The sequence below is a fragment of the Cervus elaphus genome, chromosome 23, assembly GCF_910594005.1.
Source record: "Cervus elaphus chromosome 23, mCerEla1.1, whole genome shotgun sequence".
NCBI lineage: Eukaryota > Metazoa > Chordata > Mammalia > Artiodactyla > Cervidae > Cervus > Cervus elaphus.
In genome coordinates, this window is record NC_057837.1 from 46,132,365 (window position 1) to 46,155,872 (window position 23,508).

Consider the following 23,508-nt stretch of genomic DNA (forward strand, 5'->3'; position numbering starts at 1 on the left):
GTATACAAAATATAATTTATATATTTTTGTACAATGTACACTCAATGTGTACACAATATAATTTATATGATACAATCTGTACAAAGTATACCCAATATAATTTTTATGATACAATTTGTACAATGCACATACAATATAACTTATATGATACAATGTATACACAATATAATTTATGTGATATAATTTTTACAACTGTATACTCAATGTGTACACAATTTAATTTATATGATACAACCTGTACATACAGTATCTACAAAATATAATTTGTACAACACAACCTATATAATGTATATACAATATAACTGTACAATACAATGTACACTTGTACACTTAAGCATGATGGATGTAATGTACCATCTACATTTATATAATAGCCCCAGCATCTGAATTTCTACTACAAAAAGTTTGATACAATGGAAGTTGGAAGAGATAAATGTGTCTTTAAACCTGTATGTTCCCCATACAGTGTTTGGTGTCTTCAAATATGATTAACATGAGTGTTGATCAATTAAGCAGAGACTGTAAACCAAGCTTTACCAAGCTGTAAATCGCTCATGATTCCACAGCCATGACTGACACTGGCAATGCCGGGATGGCCCATAGTGATATGAGGGGCTGATATGTATCAGACATTGACTGTGTCACATGTTGCTGTACACACTTTACATATAATAGCACATCTGAGCCTCACAGAACCATGGAGGGGGCACCACTCATGTTCCCATTGTGCAGATGCAGGCCTGAGGGGCAGGAAAATGAAATTCTCCCACCAAAGTCTGGCTAGTGAAGCTGGGAGGAGGGTCACAGGACAGCGGAGGGCAGAGACCCTCCGTCAAGCTCCAGGCTGCCTTCCCCTAGTTCCCAACACTTTTACAGATCTGTTGAGGAAACAGATCCACCTAAATAATGGGGCAGCGCGTGGCCTGTCATAGTGGGAGTGACTCAGGACACAGAGTGGGCCAGAGCAGGAGGGCCAGCAGCAGAAAGGGGGCTCCCAGGTGAGGGCCCCCCAAAATGACAGAGCAGGAGAGCAAGCCGACTCCCTCACAAGAAGATCACCTTTGTCAGCACAGAGCCTGCCCTTAGCTGTGTAGATGACAGGCTTTGTGGGGAGAACTGGGCCCCCTCTTCCTTGGGGATACATTGTCACAGTGAAGGGGACCGACAGCAGATAAAACACAGCAACTGGGAGGAAGCCCGCATTCAAAGAGCCAGAGGAGGGGAAGAGGAGCATCTCCGGGGAGAAAGCACCTCCTTCACGGAGCTGGGGGCCTGCACACGACGGAGGGCAGCTGCCCGGTGGCCATTTGCCTCTGCCCTGCCCCCAGGAATGGACTGTGGGGCAGCCATGCTCCGCAGAGTTCCCGCTCCCTTTCTGCTTGGCCGTAACACCCTGTTGTCTCAGGTGACGGTCCTCGAGCAAGAAGCAAACTAACACCATTCTCGTCAGAAGCCAGTGGCGCCCCACCCCTGTGCTCGGGGTTAGGGACCCTTCCTCAACTCAGCGAGTGCACTCAGGAGAGCAGGGACGTGTCGTCGATGGACACTCCATCCCTCTTCTGAGTGACCAGGACACCTGTGCCCGTAGAAAGCCCTCCTTCTAAATGGACGTGTTGACTGGACAATTGTGGCACAAACCCCCTTTACCTGGGGCTGGTTGGTATTTGAACTGTGTTTGGTGGTGTTTGTCTTTCGTAATCAAAGCAGTTGGGAGGCAAGCAGGAATACAGCCCTAGGCCATGTGGGCAATTACACAAAGCAGGACAGGGATGGACAGAGGCTCTGACTTCTCTCGGAGGAAGGGGGCCCAACAACAAGGCCCCCACCTGCTTCCCTGAGTCAGCCCAGCAGAGGTGTGGCTGTGCCAGTGTCAACCCTGCGGCAGACTGGATCTCATCCACTTTTCTCCAGGCAGAGAGTTGGCTTCAGGGAAAAGCTGCTGTGGGCTGCATGTGACCCTGCAGACAGGCTATTGGGGTGGGGGGGGCGGGCGGGGAGTGGTCAGCCAGGAAAGAGAGACTCCGACAGACAGCAAAGCCATGAGCCATCTAACTAAGAATTGAAAAGAGTCTCAGGAGAGAATGATGCTTTGAATTCAGACTATGGAACCACAGAAACTGCTGGTGACTAGAGATGAATCCAGACTGACGTGAATGGCCAGGTGGGCAGCTGGCAGATCCCAGCCTCCAAGCCCTACAAACAGCATCTGCCCACCACTCCCCAGGACTAATGGCTGGGACAAGAGAGCAAGGAAAGTTGTCTCCTTCCAGCCTAAAAACCATTGGCCCCACCGCTTCGTCCACTCTGAGAAACATGAGGGAGCCTCCCAGAGGCCTGTACTATCGCCCGCTCTCATCATAGGAGCCATGGCCAGGGGGGCAGCCACCCAAAATGGGAAATTCACCCAAAGAAAAAATTCCACATCATTATAGACAACATTTTGGGTGGCCAGTTGGGCCTGATTCAATTGGGCAGTTGAGCCTGATTCAAAAAAAGTTACATATAACTTTTGGTTACATGTAAAACTGACAAAACATGTCTTTAAATAAAAAGGGATAAATCTCTTGGAATTCATTCTGAAATAGCCCAGCTCTGGGGTCTCCTGAGTCTGGCTCTGCTGTCAGGCCAACTGCTCTGTCTCCGTGGTCAGGGGGAGCCCAGCAGAGTGGGGAGGGGCTGCCGTGTGCAGTAAAGGCCACGGCCCCCGAGAACAGCTGATGAAGACCAGAAGTAATGAGCTGAAACTTCCAGAAAGTAATTCTTCCCTGGACTAAGGACAATAATAAAACTCTGCCTGACATGGGCTACCCTCTGAGGACTAAGAAAGGGTAATTTTTTCTGCAGAGAACTTCTGTGGTCTTCTGAGGGCGAGTGGGCTGCAGGAAGTGTCTCTCTGAGAGGAACACGTCATAATTCACAAGCAGCTGAGCCTAAACGGAGTTGCAAAGGTCGTTCTTACTTTATAACAAGAAGAAATATTCCAGGAACCCTCAAGCCCTTCATTTTCCTCCCACAGCCATGCGGTACCCATGGATCATAATACAGAATTATCTGCCTTTCTAAAGCAAGAACTCTGACTTTATGAACATTTGGGGGTTCACATGATGTGTGAGAAATCTGAAGGCATCCGGTGAAAGGCACTGCTTAATACCGTTAAACTGCTTAATGTCCTTAATGTCCTTCAACTGCTCAGAGTATTAAATAGGCAACAAGTACAGAAAACCTGAACAAACAAATGTAAACATGATAAAATTCATTAAGTCACAGTGAGCATGAGAGACGGACAGGAAAATCATCACGATAACGAAGTAATCGCCTTAATGGAGACACTGCAGTATTCCGTTGGGGTGTGTCTGATTACTAAAGGGAGTGACATTTTAAATGCGTCACAGAGTCCCATGGTCTGGGAGCCCCCTCGGGGGATGTTCCAGGCCTGCAGACAGTAGTTCTGAAATGAACTGGTGCTGCATTTATGCATCCCATGAATTTGAATGATTGTGCGTTGGAGTTTCTGAAAATGGGGGACACATCTAGAAATCACTGGATTTCACAACCAAATTCTTTTTGAATAAGAGTTAATTATGTTTTCATTTGTAATGAAGACATATGGAAACATGCTATGAATGATCATATTAACCACAGCAACCCAATGTTGAGACCCACATGGCAGGCAGTTTATTGTGATGCAAACACATCTGAGTTGCTTGTGCCAAATAGGAAGAGCTGGGCAAAGAGCTAGTTGCAGAAACAGTGAGAAAACAGGGCTGCAAATTTTGCTTCGATGACTTCTGAAATCCGAGAAAAGTGACAGAGTTCTTCCTGTTTAGGCAGAAACTGATATATTCTTATTTAAGTCATATCAAAATATTTCTTAAGGTTTAGAAAAGGCATAAATGACTGTCAAGGTTTGTTCATAGTCTCACCGATGGCTTGCCAATAGCAGGCCTACTGGCAAAGACATTGGTTTCCATGTATCCATCCATCCATCCATCCATCCATCCATCATCCTACACATATTTAAGGGGCAGCACTCTGCCCCAGGCAATGTGCCAGGTGCTGGGAACACACAGAAGTATATAAGAGGAAGCTCTGACCCTTGAGTGTTTTCCAAGTTGTGGCCCAATGTCTCCTGTGTAAGGTTTGCCTGGGCACCATCTTTAAGAGCAGAACCTGGCCTTTACTCTGAAATCACCAAATCAGAATATCTTGGGTTGCATTTTTCACAAGTACTCCAAATGATTCTTAGTCCTGCTAAAACTTTATAATTAACATTGGGGAAGGGTGTAAATGAGAACAAGATACAAAATGTTCAGAGATGAAGCTGGTGTGGAGGTAACTCCTGCTATACTCTGTCTACTTGTTACCTCTTGTTCCAGAACCTGAGTGATAAGCACATCTGTTATGAGGGTTATTCACACTTACAGAAGGACCACTGGGCTGCTTGGGTCCAGTTTCCTGTTTTACCAGGCGGGCAGCAGAGGCAGGAGGGGGCGGATTTGGGGTTCAGTTTGGCTGCCTTTATGCCCCTTCCAATGGGTGATCACTGCAGTTCAAGCGTGATAGAGCAGTGGTGCAGACAAAGGGGACAGATAGAGGGACAGACAGAGGACAGACAAGGGAGACAGATGGGGGACAGACAGTGGAGGCAGACAGGGGGACAGACAGTGGACACACAGAGGGACAGACAGTGGGGACAGCTGGCCTCTGACCGCTGTCTCTCGTCTCCACCATCTAGTGCAGACAGCGCAGCCCCGCCCCCCTCGTCTCAGGGGGGGTCTTCCCCGCCTACACATGGTGACCCGTGTGCTGCCTTTCCCCAGCCCCAAACTCTGTCCTCTGTGCTTTGTCTTTGTTTTCCTGAGAAGTTTTCTCTGTTCAACACAAGTGTTCTGCCTGTTTACAAGTGTTAAGTGTTGGCAGAATAAGAAAAAGCACAGATGTGAAGACAGTCACCTCCTGAGACCACAGTCACTCTCAGGACTCTGAGCTAGTCCACCGCACACAGTGGTGGAGTCAATGGCGGCCAGGACGTGGATCCAGGACTCGGTATCCAGGTCTGACTCTCATTCGCCCGCGATGCTCTCTGCGTGCCTGCGGGCCCCATGTCCACTACCTCTGCCCTTGGAGGCTGGGAAGGTCAGGGTCCCAAGGCACAGGGCTCAGTGGGGGCAAATCCAGGTGTCTGGTACACACAGGGAGACAGTCCCTCTGGCAACACAAGGCAAAGTCTGATTGGTGGAGTGTCATGTAAAAAGGAACAATTACAGCACCAAAGTCACCAAAACCACGTAGCAAGAGCAAAAACTGAGTGCGCTTGGCTGGGCCAGGCATGTCAGGTGAGGTGGCGGTGGGTGAGAGACGGGCCAGCACTTCCCTCAGAGCTTGGGCCTTAGCTACGAGATGCTCGCTTGCGGCCAGGATGAGGGGCCTGTGCTGCTGCCAGCAGAAGTGTCTAAGCGTTGGCTATGCAGGCAATTTCTTACCTTCTTCTAAGGACAGGCAGGAGACAGGGAACAGGGTGGAAAACCTAGAATCTAGGAGAGGGAAACAGTAACTATGAATCAAATCAATGACTTTTAGTCCATAAGTTAACGAAACAAATTGTTTGAAAATCTGGGATTCTTTCTCAAATAAATTGATTTGTCCTGTCCAAATTCACTAAAGTAACCAGTTAGTTGTTTCTGAATTGAACAGATAACATCACAGAACCAAAATCACAAAGACATATAAAAGAGGAGGTGGGGTGGGTGGAAGGCTGTGGTCCTCAATGGCATGAATCCCCTGCCTTCAACAGGCAAGCACCTGCACTGTCCTAGGGTCCTTTAAATTCTATGTCAAACCATCAAAAATACACCATTCTCGGTTGGAATATTTGACATCTATTAGACACCAAAATAACACCAATGGTTAAAAGCATTTCCAGGCTTCCCTCTGCAGATTTGGGATTTTAACTGTCAGGGTCCCTGATCTTCATGTTTACATGTGTTTAAGTGGAGAAATCGGTAAATGACATTCTGAGTCTAATGGATCCACATTGTATATAGTGTCCTGATGTTGACGAGATCAGCTTTTCTGGAAGCAAACAGCCCAAATGGCAACCACCATGTCTCCTGGAAAGGAGATTCCAGAAAAACCCCTAGAAGCTTTCTAAGGAACTCTGAGTGGATGCGTCTGTGGGTCCATATTGATTAGCATATTGATTAAGAGTGTACTAAAGTCCCAAAGTGTGGAAGGTGTAGATGGTTGAGAACCTAGAAGTTTCAAAATTTTTTATTTTAATCTCAGTAGTTTATAACAATTTTATTGAGATATAAATCAGGTAGCATAAAATTCTTCCTTTTAAAGTGGTTTGTGGCATATTTCCAGAGTTCTGCAGCCACCATTATGTCTAATCTTAGGACATTTCATTCTTAAAGCCCACCAGTACTTTCCCCTCCCCCAGGCCCGGCCACCACTCACCCACTTTCTCTCTCTCAGGATTCACCTATTCTGGGTGTTTCATGTAAATGGAATCATATAATATGTGACATTGTCCGGCATCTTTCACAGAGCATAATGTTTTCCAGGTCCATCACATTCTACGATGTATTTCATTTATTTTTATGCCAAATGATACTCCATTTTTATGGATTTACCTAGTTTTATTTATCTGTGTAAGATAATAACTTATCTATGTGGGCTTCCCTGATAGCTCAGTTGGTAAAAAAAACCCACCTGCAATGCAAGAGACCCCCGTTCGATTCCTGGGTCAGGAATATCCGCTGGAAAAGGGATAGGTTACCCACTCCAGTATTCTTGGGCTTCCCTTGTGGCTCAGCTGGTAAAGAATCTGCCTGCAATGTGGGAGACCTGGGTTTGATCCCTGGGTTGGGAAATCCCCTGGAGAAGGGAAGGGCTACCCGCTCTAGTATTCTGGCCTGGAGAATTCCACAGACCGCGTAGTCCATGGGGTCACAAAGAGTCAGACATAACTGAGCAACTTTCACTTCACATTTATCCATGTGTTAGTCCATTCAGCTTTTGGGTTGTTCCACTTTGGCTACTATGAATATTGCTGCTGTGCACATTTGGGCGCACACGTCTATGTGGACATATTTTTCATTCCTCTTGGGTAGATACCTCACTGTGGAACTGCTGTTTCAAAATGTATTTAACATTTTGAGAAACTTCCAAACTCTTTTCAAACTGACTGCATTGTTTTGCAATCCCACTAGCAACATATGAGGCTCTGATGTCTCCACAAGCGCGTCGTCTTTGTTTCAGCCACCCCAGTAGGTGGAAATCGCGTCTCACAGGAGTGTGGACTTGCATTGCTCTGATGACTGACGATACTGAGTGCCTTTCAATGTGCTGCATGCCGGTGCATCTTCTCTGGAGAAATGCCTATCCAGACCCTTGAACTGTCTCCCTTGGGTCTTTCTTGCTGAGTTATAAGATGCGCCTCTGAAAGCAAGTGGGTCTGACATGAGCTGTGGGTTTTGGTAGAGGCTCCTTTGTCAGGCTGAGGAAGTTCCCATCTGTCCCCCGTCTGTAGAACGTATCTCACTGTTTTTTAATTTGTGTATTTGTGTACAAGTAGAATGAATAGAATGGTTTATGTCATCTGGAAATGAATTAAAATGCATATGGGGAGTGAATATCCAAAACAACTTCAGGCGTCCTCATTATAATCAGAAAGTCTGGACATCCTTGGGTTCCAACACAGCATCTGCAAGGCCATGCTGGTGGACCGCCCGCCCTCGGGAGGCCATCCCCATACACGTGCTCCAGTCTGCTGACGTCTGTCCACACCTGACCAGAAACCAAGTGAGCATTTGGCTGACTGGAAACCGCGTAAGCGCGTGGCTGAGTGGACCCGCCTGTGTCCCTCCTGGCTGCAGACACAAGAAAACCAGGATGAGGCTCAGTGACCATCCAGTAAGCCCCTACTTGTCCGGAAATACCACATAAGGAAGTGCCCTTCCAGGGGGACACTGGACACCGACCCTGCCCCTTCAGTCCTGGAAAGCACTCCCTAGGATGAGTCCTAAGGCCCCAGTCACAGGTCACCATCCTGGGTCTTCTGAACCTGGTCGTGCCCCACTCCCCGTGCTTGGCTGCCCTGGTACACCCAGCATCGGGGCCACCGTGTGGCTGGGAGGCTCTCTGCTTCAAGCTGCCATGTGTGGGTCTCAAAGGGGCCAAGAGGCAGCGCTCTGGGGCAGTCACTGCAGTGCCAGGGTGCCGTGCACTGGAACTGTGCATCCCCACGAGTGTGCGGAGCAGGGAGTCAGGCAGGAGCTGATGGGGCAGGAGCCATGGCTGGAAGGACTGTGGCTGAGACAAGGACAGAGGGCAGTGCGGTCAGCATGCAGGCCTTTGCAGACAATCCTGCTGCCTGGAGCCAAGCCCCCTCACTAGGTAGACAGTGGCTCCAACACTGGAAATGTCAGTGCATTCAGTTTCCAGTCTGAAATATTTTGAACACATAATACATTTTAATAGATTTAATTATTTAAACTTTTAAGGATCACTGGAACAGATTTAATAGCAGAAGTTTTTCTTATTATTTTATTCCCACTTTCATTGTTGTGAACGCCTGGATTTCCATTTAGAATTAGTCTGACAGCTTTTACATCACAACTGGCAGTAGGCTCAGAATGCGAGGTGGCTGCCAAGGGCTCTCTGTCATGCTGAAATGCAATATTGTGGCATTTTGCTAAACCCTTTCTCTACAAAGCTGCCAGTGGCTGCACACCTGCAAGTGTGAACTTCATGCTGAATCTGAGAACCGGCCGAGCCCTGTGGGTCATGAAGCCCTCTGCAGCCCCTGCCCTGGGGCTGTCTCTTAATGAACAAAGTGAAGGTAGAGTTTCAGTGCGGAGCTCCTGGGGTGGGTTTCACACACACACTGCTGGGAGGTGACAGGATATCTCCCCGTGTTACAGACCATCAGGGGACTGGGCCCTGCTCTGGGAAGATCTACAAAAAAGCATGATAACAGCAATGCTGAAACCTGTGACATGGTTTGAATTGTTCAACAACAAAACAGGGAGAGCACTGGCTGGTGTGGGGGTGAGGGGCCAAGCCCTGCGTGGTTTGTTCCATGAGCATGTGGATTGCAGGCCTCGCTCTCGTGATGCCCCAGCTACTGAAAGGGCCCAGAGCAGGCAGGGGGTCCACGGATTCCCTAACAGACCATGGCCTGGAACTGTCCTCCGAAACTGACGAGTCCTTTCTCATTGGGGTTGCTGGCATCCACCGTGACCCGCACAGACCCCCAGGGCCCCCGACCCCACCCCATGGAAGCAAACTTACAGCCCCAAGGGCTTATCTCCATGTCCACACAAGTGGTATCCACTTTTCACAGTTCCTGGGACTCTGGGTGCAGGTCCCCACAGTTCTCGGACTCAGTTACATCCACACACCTGCCCCCAAGACGCATTATCCTGCACTTAGAATCCTGATGGTGTCTGAGTTGCTACAGTTCTTAACTAAGAACTACCAGTTGAACCTGGACCGGTCATTCTTCTCCACTTGAGGGAGGGCATTCTGCCTTCACTAAGGTCAGCCCAGGCCAGGGTTCCAAGACTGGCCTCATGGAAAAGCCAGCTCACACCAAAGTGACACCTGTGTGATGTCATGGGGACACGCAGGCGCTTGCCCTTCCATCTGGCAGATTTATTTATTCAGATAAATCAAACCTTCTCTCTCTTAAATTCAGCTCTCCAGGGAGCCCCATTTTGACGTTTACTTATTAAGAGAGACCTGCTCTGTTCTCTGTGGAGTGGGTGTGGACAGGGAGCCTACATGGGCCTGGCACCCACCAAGGATGAGGTGCCCACGGTCAGTAATCTCAGAGACATTCACACACATCCACGTGAGGATTCCGCCCTGGGAATACATCCAAAGGAAATAATTTGCATTGGTGAAGGATAAGACAAGATGGTTCTGTCTACCAGCCAGGAATTGAACCATACCAACTGGTGGTATTTATCCTCTAGTCCCCAAGAGGCAGGGTGTGACAGGAACCAATGACACAAGTTGAGAACACTCAGGCCCAAGACAGAAGGGAAACAGGTGTGCACAGTCGCCAGCCCCCATAAAAGGAAAAACGCCAGCTGTCAGCCCATCAGACGCAAGAGACACCTTTGCAGTGAGTTCTTATCAATGCAGCTACTAGGTTCATGATCATTTCGTTGGAGATTGTGCTAATTCATCGTCATTGGCTACGTATATCTTTTCTCCCCCCTCCCTTTTTTTTTTATTATGATGAAGGGTTTTTGAAGCAGAGAAAATTTTAATCTCTATACAGTTAGAACTGGTCATGGAACAACAGACTGATTCCAGATTGGGAAAGGAGTATGTCAAGGCTGTATATTGTCACCCTACTTATTTAACTTATATGCAGAGTACATCATGAGAAACGCTGGGCTGGATGAAGCACAAGCTGGAATCAAGACTGCTGGAAGAAATATCAATAACCTCAGATATGCAGAATGACACCACACTTATGGCAGAAAGTGAAGAAGAACTAAAGAAACTCTTGATGAAGGTAAAAGAGGAGAGTGGAAAAGTTGGCTTAAAACTCAACATTGAGAAAACTAAGATCATGGTATCTGGTCCCATCACTTCTCGGCAAATAGATGGGGAAACAGTGGGAAAAGTGAGAGACTTTATTTTGGGGGGCTCCAAAATCACTGTGGATGATGACTGCAGCCATGAAATTAAAAGATGCTTGCTCCTTGGAAGGAAAGTTATGACCAACCTAGACAACATATTGAAAAGCAGAGACATTACTTTGCCAACAAATGTCTATCTAGTCAAAGCTATGGTTTTTCCAGTAGTCATGTATGGATGTGAGAGTTGGACTAAAAAGAAAGCTGAGCACCAAACAATTGATGCTTTTGAACTGTGGTGTTGTAGAAGACTCTTGAGAGTCCCTTGGACTGCAAAGAGATCCAACCAGTCCATCCTAAATGAAATCAGTCCTGAATATTCATTGGAAGGACTGATGTTGAAGCTGAAACTCCAATACTTTGGCCACCAGATACAAAGAACTGACTCACTGGAAAAGACCCTGATGCTGGGAAAGATTGAAGGCGGAAGGAGAAGGGTACAACAGAGAATGAGATGGTTGGATGGCATCACCAATTCAATGGACATGAGTTTGAGTAAACTCTGGGAATTGGTGATGGACAGGGAAGTCTGGTGTGCTGCAGTCCATGGGGTCGCAAAGAGTTGGACATGACTGAGCGACTGAACTGAACTGATTAAGTCAATCTGTTGGATATATGATTTATTCTCTGGTTCTCTGCTTGGAAAGATCTTTTCCACCCACCCTGGGGAGCCTGGTAGACACTCACTGTGGTTTACCTCAGCTATTTTTATGCTTTATCCCAGCCACATATTTGAGGTGTGATCCAAAGGCAGGATACTGCTTGCTTACCATCATCCTGGAAACCTTCGTGCGGACTTTCCTCCCTGCCTCTGACGTTCTTCCCTCCCGTGCATTTGTACACGTGATGAAGTCTGTCCCAGGCTAATAGGTCCGGGCTTGCTCTTGAGCTGGTTTCCCAAGGTGTACTCGCTGTTGTTACTCTCTGGGGTGTGGCAACCTCTGACCCTCTGCTGGCAGTTCCTAGGATTTTTCTCCTGTTCTTCAGTCAGGACTTGGGAAGGCACCATCTGGCCAACATCAGAAATCAAGGCCACATTTCTCAGCTGCTGGAGCTGGCCACGTCCACACTGGACAACTTTCCATCTCAGCAGTGCCTGTGGGCCTGCTGGGGTCAGCAAGGGTGATGGGGAGACACCTCCGTGGTCAGGGCGGGACCCGTTGGTCCTTCTCTGCTCATGGTGACAAGAGGACCCCTGCACTTGTTCACTCATTCTGACACATGGCAACACTTCAGAATTCACAGACATCTCCCACAAAGGGACCAACCTGTGCAGAGTGAGGGACCCCCCCCTGGCCTGTCGATGGGGGAACCGGTGCCAGGAGAGGCCCCCCCCTGCACCCCAAGTGCTGATACCCTTCAGGCCTGGGCAGGCATTTGCCGAGCCCTCAGTCCATGAGGGGGCGGAGGGTGACAAGGTGTCCCACCCACAGCCCCAGAGGTCCCAGCCCAGCAGGGCCTCACAGTGGTGACAGGGACAGCGACAGGTTTTGGGTTCTGTCCGCCTCGTCCTCCAAGCTGTGAGGATGAGCCCAGATGGGCACCTGGTCCTGGCAGTGGCAGCTCCCCCTTCTCTGGGGGCAGGTTTGTGTCAGGTCTTCCTGCTCCCAGGAAATTCCCACAGCAATGAACACTGGAAGGCGACATGCATGTTCCTTTGTCTAACAGAGTCATGATATATTCTTCACCGAATGCACCTCTCAGGTGCGCAGAACCTAGACATGTGAGCAGCAAACATTTCAAACCAGTTCGGAGAGAGTGTGGCCCCTCCTGGTACTCAAGTGTCCATGGGTGGGGGTCAGCAGGAAGCCCTTTTGATTCTGGGGCCGTGGAGGGTTTCAGAGTGACTGCCCCACCCCACCCCCAGACCATGGTGTGGCCCAGGCTGAGGAAGCCACATCCCATGAGGGATGGGGAGTATGTGGGTGCTGCAGTGAGGGGTGCTGCCCACCCATGGGGGCCAGAGCCAGGAGGAACTGGCCAGCTCCACCCCCGGCCCCCAGCTCTGCCCACCCCCGCTGTCAGGGCCCCCGAGCCACACGGGAAGTCCATGGAAGCCACCCCCCCCAATGCTCAGGTACCCAGGTTACCCACCCAGAGGGCACTGAGGACTCCTAGAGAAGCCAGACCTGAAAAGGGCACCCAAGAAAGGGGCATCTCCTGGAAAGTGAGCTGATTGACACAAAGGGTCTCCCAGAGCCCATAGACCTAAGTCATGTTCACTCAGGGTTTTACGGTTCTTCCTTCCCTGGAAACAGTAATCTCATGAATCCCCTCTGGAGATCGTGTGCCCCCCAGATGCTCCTCCATGCCTCTGGCTCTGGGCTGCTGGTGTCAGCGTGGCTGTCAGGACCGTGCAAGAGGGTGGGTAGGCACAGTCAGGGTTGAGGTTTCAACCCATGTGCAGAGGACTGTTGTGGTCACCATTTTTAAATCTCGTCTGCCTGTCTCCAAAACCATTTTTCCTGATAAAACAGAAAAGTAAGATGCAAGCACAAGGGAGAAAAATGCAGACCATAGAAACCAGCTCCAGGGACAAGCAAAGCAGGGACCCAGCACAAGATGCTGGCGGGAGGCGCCAATCGCATACTTGCTAAAAACAGAATTATTTTATTTCGTGAAGCAATGCCCATAAAAATGATTTTCCTTCTAGCCTGAGCTTGGCAGCCTGAGAGGAAATGGACCAGATCTTAGACGGGGCTTTAACCAGGAGAAAAATGGTGAGGTTGCACTCTGCACGGCAGTGCACACGCCACACTCATGCCCAGCCCTGCAGCCCGGCTTCAGACATGGAGCCAGCACTGCACGCATTCACAGCAAAACCACCTGAAAGCTGCCACTTCAGCATTTCATTTCCGGGGCGAAACGCAATGAAAATCTAGCTGAGTTTTAGCCAAATGATGTTTTCATTAATGCAGAAATAGAGACTTTGGAAGCTTCCCCCCAGTCACTTTCTTTAAGTCCAGGCCAGGCTCTCGGGGGGCCCCTCTCCATGAGGTTCCTCAGGCTTTGTCCTGTTCTTTGCTTCCCAAGTACAAAGAATCTAACGGCACCACCGACTTTAAACAGTGCAGGGTGGGTTGTCCGACAGTGCTCCACATGGCAGGCCTGGAGTCAGGTGAGCCGCAGCCCCGTGGCCCCACGAGAGGCCAGGCTTCAGGGCCCCTTAGCCATCATGGTCCTACAGCTGGGAGGGATGCAGGAACAGACTCGTAAGTGGAAATGGATTCACTTTAGAAATGAAATAACAACTGGGAGCGTCTGCACTTCTCAGTCTGAGCAAGGATGAAATTAAGAACTGCAGAGTTCATACTCAGCTTAAAAAAAAATTAAACTTGTAACATTAATTGCTCCTGAACATTTGTGAGTGCCTAAAATTCTGCCATAAAAGCTTTAATTTCTATGCAGAGTAGATAGGATGATTGAGTTATAATTAAAATGGTAATTATACCTTTAATGCTCCATATTTGACTTTTCAAAAAATTGTTATGCTCCAAGAAAAGCTATTTAAAGATCAGAAGGAAATGTTTGAAAAATGAATGTATTCAAGACATTTTAAATCTTTTAAAATCCAGTTATTGATTTTTACATGCTTTCAAGTGTAGTCTAAAACATTTTCTTCATTTATTTTGGTCGATGGAAATAATAAAAAATCATTGGGACGTGAAAAGCTTAAACGAAGGCAATATTCTGGAGGTTGATATTTAATGTGATAAATATTTGAAATGTTGGGGGCACCGGGGAGGGACTCAGGCCTGACCCCCAGCCACTGGGAACCCCACCAATGGCGGGGAACCACCTGGGTGCCCCTGCTGGCTGAGACGGGCCCCTCTGGGCTCAGCACTGAGAATGTGACATTTCCTCTGATCCCTTATCGACTGCTGAGAGGTGAAAAAGAACACTTAGAGCTATAAATCAAATGTCAGGAGGAAGTCTGGTGGAACCATATCAATATCTCACGACATCCAACGTGCTGGGCACCAAGGGAACGCAGGCCAGACCAGCACTGGCATCCAGGGCACCGTGCCTGGGGCAGTGGTCAGCAAGCTAGGGGAAACCGGGGGACCCTGGGCTCAGGCCATCCTGATGGCAGCAGATGTGTGCGGAGACCCCGTGGAGAGATGACACGCAGGACTACAGAGGGGACCCTCCAAGGAGCGGGTGTTGGAGGTTGGGGTCTCTGAAGCATGTCCACGCTGTGGAGCGGCTGGCCTGCGTTTGTCCAGTCAGGGAGGAGAGGGAGGCTGTCTAAAGAGCTGATGTCCTGCAGCCTCCCTACCACCGTCTTCCTCTCATCACGAGGCAAAAGCAGAGTGTTCTAGAAAGTTCTACACTAACAGCAAAAACCGAGAGAGCAGAGAGGCCCTCGGGGGGGCTGCCCAGGCATGGCGCCCACTGGATCGGTTTGCTTCCCTGGAGAACCTCTGCACCTTCCAGGAATCTGAGGGAACTTCTGTGGCTGCTGTCTGACTTGTTTGTGGCTGGGCCTTTCTCATCCTTGTGAGGCGGATCATCCACACGTCCAGGGAAGCTCAGGTCAGGTGAGGAGCGGCCTGCGCTCAGCGCGTCTGCCCCTGGGGTCTGCAGCCCCTCCTGGGGCCTCGCCACTCAGGGTGGGTGAGGGGCAGCTGGACAGGGCCTGGGGGACGTTGTCCCAGGAGGAAGGGGGCCAGGAACGGAGGGACAGTGCTGGGGTGAACACCTCTGGTCAGTTGCTGTCCCCAGTTTTTAGGACTTCCTCCCAGCCTCCTGGGGGGCAGCCATGGCCTCCACATGTGGGAATGAGCAGGCTGCAGGCAGGGTGGGCACTGGGTGCCTAGGGGAGCCCTCGCTGCAGAAACAGGGGACAGGTGTCAGAGGAAGCACTGCTTCTTGGTGTTGCTGACAGACTGCACCCCATCTGTGGACACACATCTGCCATCTGTGGACACTCGTACCATGTCTGTGGACGCACATCCCCCGTCTGTGGACACATGTCCCTCGTCTATGGACACTCGCCCCCCCCCCATCTGTGGACACACGTCCCCCGTCTTTGGACAGTCATCCCCCATCTGTGGACATGCTTCCCCCATCTGTGGACACTTGTGCGACTCTGTAGGGACTATAGTGGGGACCTGGACCCTCTGCAGTGGTCCTGAGTCGGCAGCTCTCTTCATCTGAACTCCCCTGGGCTCCCCACACTCACCGTCCATCCTTCCTTCATTGTGAGCTGACGCTGGAAGCCACCCCACAGAACATTCCAGACAGCTGGCTCCCAGACCTCCATCTCAAAGGTGTCACCAGCCAAGGTCGCACAAGGGTCCTCAGTGCTGCCAGCTGTCTACAGAGGCGTGGATGGTCACGGGAGTTTGGAACTCTTCCGACTCCAAGAGCAAGTAGACGGAAGCACATTTTTTGAAAGCTTTGCATGAACAGGAGTGTGGCCAAAGGCCCTGGTGGAGCCTCCCTGGGTTCTCTGCTCTGAGGCCCCCATGCCGAGGCCTCTGTGCTCACACCTCACTGGACCGGGGCCAGAAGGAGGCCCTGCACCCAGGCCGGTGCCCATCCGTCATCTGCTTGTCTTTCTTCTGTCTTCCCAGAAACAGTGACAAAGCCTGTGGGGAGCACATGGCCTTCACTGGACCCTTCAGTGCAACTTATCAAGGGTCAGCCAACCTTAAACATCTGATCAGGGTGGAAACAAGTATGAAGCGGTTAAGATAAAGGCAGCAGTGTAGCCTACACCTGCCATGGCCTCCTCCTGCCGTGACCCTGCCATGGACACGGTCACGGCCCCTCCTATCACAGCCCCTCCTACAGTGGCCCCTGACTGGAGCTGAGATGGCCAGTGCACCCCTAGGGGCTGGCCCTCGGCTCCCAGAAGACGCACCGCATCGCCTTTGTTTCTACAAAATGCAGAAGCCACAGCGTGGAGCCCACATTTGGAGAGGGGCACCCTCCCCCCTGCGTCCGAGTCACCTCAAAGCCGCCCACTTGCCACCCAGGCCTGAGAGCTCTGGACGGAAAGTGGAGGTCAGCGCATCCATGAAAAAGCAGCGCCTGGGAGTCTGGGAGCAGGCAAAGGGGAGAGTTGTTTTTCTGTTCCATTTCACCTCCAAGTTGAATTATTGATCTCAGTGCTTTATTTTCACATGAGTCTATTTGAGCGACAGACGCTGCTCAGGCAGCGCCTGCAGAGGAGCCGGAGACGCTGGTAATTAAGGACCCGCGGGGTCGCAGAGCCGCGGGGATTACCTGCTCGCTGGAGTGAGTGCAGACTCTGGGATTAGGACCAAGAGCAATCGTTTCTTCCAGTTTCTTAAATTACACTTCACTTCTCAGGAAGGCTTAAGATCCGGCCCACCGGTTCCAGAAGAACTTGATTTAACCACCTTCCACCATCTGGGGAGCAGGGCCCAGGTCTGGGGACAAGGTCCCAGGGGTGGAGGATGCAGGAAAGTCTTAGGGGCCTCAGGGAGCAGGGCAGGCTGGTGGGGGGGCAATGGGGGATGCTGACAAGTCCCTGATGTGACTGCAAAGGGCAGGATGGCCTCCAAGTTCCCCTCCTCCTCCTCACATAGTGGGCGGGAGGAGCTTCAGCTGACCCCTGGCTGAAGAGGGCCCACCCTGGGCTGTACCGACACCAGTGGCCGTGACGCCCACTCTCCCAGGGACGTTTGCTCACGGGAACTTGTAGCTTATCTTCCAATGCAGACAACGCCCCACCTAAGGCTCAGTTCAAGAATTGTAAACACGGTCATTTCCATCACCAGGTGCCGTGGAGATCGCCATCAGACTCTCACCCAGCCTGACAACGAGCCACATCCTCTTTGCTTGTTCCCAGTACTTGGCCCAGCACTGGGTCCACAACAGCCCCATTAACACTTGCTGAGCGAATGAGAGCATGATGGAGCCACGGGAAATCACAGGGGAGGGTGACGGGGGTTCCCGAACTCAAGCCTGAGGACCAGGTAGAGGTGAATGAAGAGACGCGCTGGGCTCAGATGCGAGCAGGCAGGACCGCAGTGAAGTCAGGACTTGGAGGGCAGGCAGGACAAGCTGGCCAGACAGACGGTACGTCCAGAGTCAGATCAGCAGAAGTTGGGACCTGCGGGGGCACTGCCAGGAGCAGAGGAGGAAACAGGCCTGAAAACAGATGTGAGATACGCAGAGGGTGGGAGGCAGAGAGAGAGGAAGATTCGCCTCAGACGGAGCATCCCTGACTGGGCAGCCACAACCTCGGCTAACCCCAGAAGGGGATCTGGACCTGGAAGCCACAGCCCATGGCTCAGCCCGCTTCCCACACCCTAAACTGCGAACCCAAGTGCTCAGGGCAAAAACCATCATGAGTCATTTTATCAAAGTCTCTGTTGCTGGGACGACAGTCATTGGTACTGGGACATTTCAAAAAACTTCTCAAATTTTAAATCTAAGCCAGAAACAAACCAAAAATAAAAAAGAATCACTGCTAATTGCAGCTGATTGTACCACTGATGGGGGTGAAAGAGAAGAGTGAAAAAAACTGCCTTAAAACTCAACATTCAAAAAACTAAGATCTTGGCTTCCACTTCCATCAGGTCATGGCAAATAGATGGGGAGAAAGTGGAAACAGTGACAGATTTTATTTTCTTGGGTTCCACAATCACTGTGGATGGTGACTGAATCCATGAAATTAAAAGACACTTATTCCTTGGAAGGAAAGCAATGACAAATTTGAACAGTGTATTAAAAAGTAGAGACTTCACTTTGCCGACAAAGGTCCACATAGTCAAAGCTATGATTTTTTCCAGTAGTCATGTAAGGATGTGAGAGTTGGACCATAAAGAAGGCTGAGCACCAAAGAATTGATGCTTTTGAACTGTGGTGTTGGAGAAGGCTCTTGAGAATTCCTTGGACAGCAAGGAGGTAAAACCAGTCAATCCTAAAGGAAATTAGTCCTGAATATTCATGAGAAAGGCTGATGTTGAAGCTGAAGCTCCAATACTGATACGAAGAGCCAACTCATTGCAAAAAGACCCTGATGCTGGGAAAGATTGAAGGCAAGAGGAGAAGGTGATGACAGAGGATGAGATGGTTGGGTAGCATCTCTGATTCAATGGACACGAATCTGAGCAAACTGTGGAAGATGGTGGAGGACAGGGAGGCCTAGCATGCTGCAGTCCATGGAGCTGCAGAGTTGGACACAACTTAGCGACTGAACAACAAGTGCCTCTGAACCCCAGCACAACAAGCCACAGCCTGCAGATCCCCTGAACCAGGAGCAGACCCAGGTTCACTACACGTGCCCAGGGGACTCAGGGACCACCACACCCACCCAGCTGAAAGCAACTGGGACAGAAACCAGTGCTCTATGAGCAAAAATAAGACTGAACAGTCAGGGGCCCAGTTGAAATTAATCCCACGGTACTTGGCAGAGTCTCTGTTTTTTGTTTTGTTTTGTTTTGTTTCCTAAGTTCACTGCTCAACATCTGCAAAAAAGACTTCCTAGAGGCAGCCTGGGAGACTTCCCCAAACATCTCCCTCAGTCAGACCCCTACAATCAGTAAAACCCTGTTGGGCTTACTGCTGGTGGGAGGGGAAATAGTCTAAATCCGAGAGATAGCCTAATTTTATAAAAGAATTACTGCCTGTGTTGTTTTTCCCAGAGGACATCTCAGTCATGGGCCTTATAGTGTTTGATCCTTGCCAAAACCAACTGTAATAAACCATGTCTATTTGTAAACCATTTTCATAGCTTTTGCAACTGAGAAAATTAAATTAGGAGAGGACTAGACCTCCCATGCTCTCTCTCCATCTCTTTTCCCAAAGAGAAAGTGAAAAGACATGACCCAAGCTTAAAGCATCCCCCAACTTGCTGATCACCCACAAGAATAAATGGTATGCTCAAAAATTAGTTACCTAGAAATGCAAATTAAGACAGTGAGATAGCACTGCACACCTATTAGCAAGGCCAAAACCAGGATGCTGACAACACCAATGAAGGCAAGGATGTGGACTTGCTGGTGGGACGCAAGATGGAGCAGTCACCATGGACAACAGCTTGGTGGTTTCTTACAAACTAAACATGCTGTTACCATGTGACCCAATTCCTTTGGTATTTCCATAAAGGAGTTGAACACTTATATCCACCAAAAAAAAAAAAAACCTGTTTATATCAGTTTATTCACAACTGTTGAAACTGGGAAGCAAACAAGACACCCTTCAGTAGGTGGTAGATGAATAAACTGCTACATCCAGACAACGGAACATCACCCTGAGCAAAGAGAAACGAGCCATCAGCCATGCGAAGGCAGGAAGAAAACTTAAATGCATGTCACTAAGTGAGATGAGCCAAGCAGGAGAGGCTGCAGACTGTATGACTCCAGCTCTGTGACATCTGGAAGAGGCAGAACTATGGAGACAGTAAAAGACGAGTGGTTGCCATGGTTACCAGGAAGCAGGTGATGGGTGAGGTGGGGGAGCACACAGGATTTTAGGGCAGTGAAACTACTCTGCACAAACACAGAAATGAAGGACCCTTGTCGTTACACATTTGTCCAAACACATAGAAGGTACAGACCAGAAGAGAAGTCTGATGTAAACTGTGTACTCTGGTGACAATGACGTGTCTGCGTAGGTCCATGAGTTATCACAAACTTGATAACCTGGCAGGGGAGATGCCATGATCCCAAAGGTGAGGGTGTCCATCACACTCTGATGTGGGGACCCCTGCGATGTCCCCCAGTGTGGGAAGCCCAACTGCATGACTTGTGGTTGGGGGGGCCATGTCCACGCTTCCCCTGGTCTTTGCAGGCTTAAAGGCGGGTATTGTGGGACTTCCCTGGGGGTCCAGTCATTGAGACTCCGAGCTTCCACTGCAGGGAGTGGGAGTTCAACCCCTGCTTGGGGAACTGATGAGATCCCACAAGCCGCACGGGTTGGTCAAAAAAAGAAAATGACAAGTGCACCATCTTTGGGGGATGTTGATGGTGGGGGAGTCTGTGCGTGGCGGAGGGTGGCAAGTACACAAAAAATCTCCATACCTTCCCCTCGATTTTGCTGTGAACCCAAAACTGCTCTGAAAAATAAGGTCTGTTTTTTTTAAAAATGAATTACATGACAGGATTAGACCAGAGCCAGCCGCACAAAATTCAACGACAGGAAATAAACTACAAGGAATTCTATAATGATTTCTTAGTACTGCCTGATATTCACTGTAGATTCTAATTAGTCACCCTACTATTTAATCAGCCTAACTAATGAACCCTGAGGAGAAAGAGAGACAGACAGCGAGAAAAGCTGGGCCTGCCCATATCTGCATTGGGCTTCTGTCCTAATGAGTCCACATTAGACACAGGTGTCCTACTGTCTAGAGCTGCTGCCTTCATGACACGTGTAAGCTTCTTCCGTCACAGGTCTGCTGACCTGAGACTCGCGCCATGTGGAGAGCTGTCCCCCTCTGTCAGTGGCCGGAGCTGACAGCATCGCTTGGCTGCTCGGTGTCATCCATATCTGTGACATTCAGAGGTTGAATAGCTCTGGGGTTTGATTTTAACACAAGTAGATAAAGAGCCCCGCACCTTGGCCTTGTGTCTGTGACACGACTCGGGGTCTGTGGTCTGTGCACCTGGGGAGGCCCCGTCCTACAGGGGACGTGCCTGAGAGCCCTCACAGAGTCTCCACAGGAATGGGCTCACCCCCCGGTGCTCTGTCCTCTGTGTTTTGGACACCGGAACCAGGGGCTTTTTTTAATTCTGTAATGATTTACAATTTTATAGAAGTTTCACACATTGGATTTCATATAATCCCGTAATAAACATTTTCCCCGCTTCCCTCTCCCCATGGTAACCACTAGTGTTTTCTCTGTGTCTGTGGGTCTGCCTTTTTTGCTTTATTCACTAGTTTGCTATATTTTTTGGATTATTCCACATGTAAGTGATATTATACAGTATTCATCTTTCTCTGGTTTATTTCACTGAGCATAGCGCCCTCCAAATCCATCAATGTTTTTGCAAATGGCATTATTCCATTATTTTTATGGCTGAGTAATAGTCCATCATGTATATGTACAACAGCTTCTTCATCCATTCCTCTGTCAATGGACAATGGGGTTGTTTCCACATGTAAATACTCAAGTTTTAAAGATGCTGTAGTTCTCCCATGTTAGATGACAGTAGAGATTATTTCTCTGAAGAATATTTTGAAATAACAAAAGAAAACCATTTATCACTGTTCCACAGTTTAGTTAGGTAACTCTAAAGACCAAAAATTCTTAACGAGCCCCTTCACATCTTTTGTGGTCTCTGAATAAACCAGAATTCTAGGCACAGAAGCAGTCCCATCATTAGCAGGTCTAGAAAAAAAGGTACATGGCATTCCAATGACCAGACCACTATATCCACCCTACTCAGGGTCCTCTTCCTCTCTATCTGCATTGTGACTTCTCACATTGTCCCCATCTTAGCTTTTCCTAAGTTGCTTTAAGAGGCCAAAAAGTACAAACCAATTCATTTCCTCGCTTTTGACTGGTGTCCAAATGGCACGCCATCCCCACCAAGCTTCCTGCTCCAAACTCCCTCGTGCGCTTTCCAAGACTGTGTAACATTTCGGTTTTTCACTGTTCTGACTTTTCTCCTTCCTGGGTCACATCCAGGCCCTTGGCCCCCAGTCATCCACCAGTGAGTGTGGCAATGCCAGGCTCCGTCCTAGATGTTCAATTTGACCCCAAACAGAAGGGCCTTGTGCTGGGCCTTCCCAGGACACTGGAAGTGGAACATTCTCCGTGAACAGCTGAGAGGAGATGGACACACACAACAATGACACTGGCGATGTTCCCACTGGAGGAGAATGTGAGCTCACACGCCTGCCTCCTGTCCTCACCCCAGGCATCCTGCTGGTGCAGCTGGGACCTGCCCTGGCACCTGCCCTGGGACCTGCCCTGGGTGCTGTTAAATCTGTCCTCACCCTGGGTGTCCTTGTCCTGGTGCTGTTAAATCTCCCAGGAGAAGCTAGCAGGCGGATGAGGTGGTGACCACGTCACGGGGGGGTGCACACACAGCAGTGGGTGGGGTGGAGCTAGTTAACTATGGCATGTGGTGGAGGAGATGCCCCATGGAGGGAGGAAGCAGGCTGGCTGGATGCATCAGAGGGTCCACACAGCTCTGAAGTTGGAAGAGAAAAAGAAGGCTTGATCCCATGGTGTCACCACCGGACGGGGTGGTGTGACTTCAGTGTAAAGGTGCGACGGCTATAGGAAAGCTTCCCTGGGCCTGGCAGCATCGAGGGGGTCATTGAGGAGTCTGCCACCTGCTCTGGGTCCATTTCTGCAGCTGCCGAATGGAAGTCAGGCCCACACACACGTTTCCAGAGCCGAAGGCCTTGTCAGCGGGATCATAAACACATCATCCACTCAGGATCTGCCAGCTGCAGCCACCAAGTTCAGGGGGATTGTCACTCGTCTGGAGGAGAGGGAAATGGGGAGACCGCCCTCCCGCCTGCCAGGGCAACTCCGTTCTCCCTGGGCCTCCAGTCCCATACTCAGCAGACGATACGTGTCCGCACGGCGGCCTCCAATGGCCTCGGAAATGAGACCTCCCGCGGCACACAGCGCTGACACACAGGCCGATCTTATCAGCTCACCTGCAGCAGAAGGGAAGTTCAGTTCTCCCTCATGTCAATCACCCAGCCTTTGTGCAGCCGACTTCAGCCACCTCCCCCACCTGTCCCACCTGATGGAGCCTTCTTCGCAGAAGCCCATCTTCCATGGGATCTCACATCTCTCCTTTGTTTGCTCTCCCTTCCCCGATGACCGCCAGCCCCTCCAGCCAGCCCTGCCTGGATCCCAGATGCTGTCTTCTGTTTTGCATTTATGTTTCAAGAAAGACATTGTCCC

General features: G+C 49.8%; 1 protein-coding gene and 1 pseudogene across 1 annotated transcript in view; both read left to right on the forward strand.

Annotated features, from left to right (window-relative positions):
• The window catches only part of ADARB2 (adenosine deaminase RNA specific B2 (inactive)), a 227,141-nt gene that overhangs the window by 174,515 nt on the left and 29,118 nt on the right, over positions 1-23,508 (forward strand). The gene's annotated exons all lie outside the window — the stretch shown is intronic.
• LOC122682348 lies at positions 20,274-20,419 on the forward strand (annotated as a pseudogene).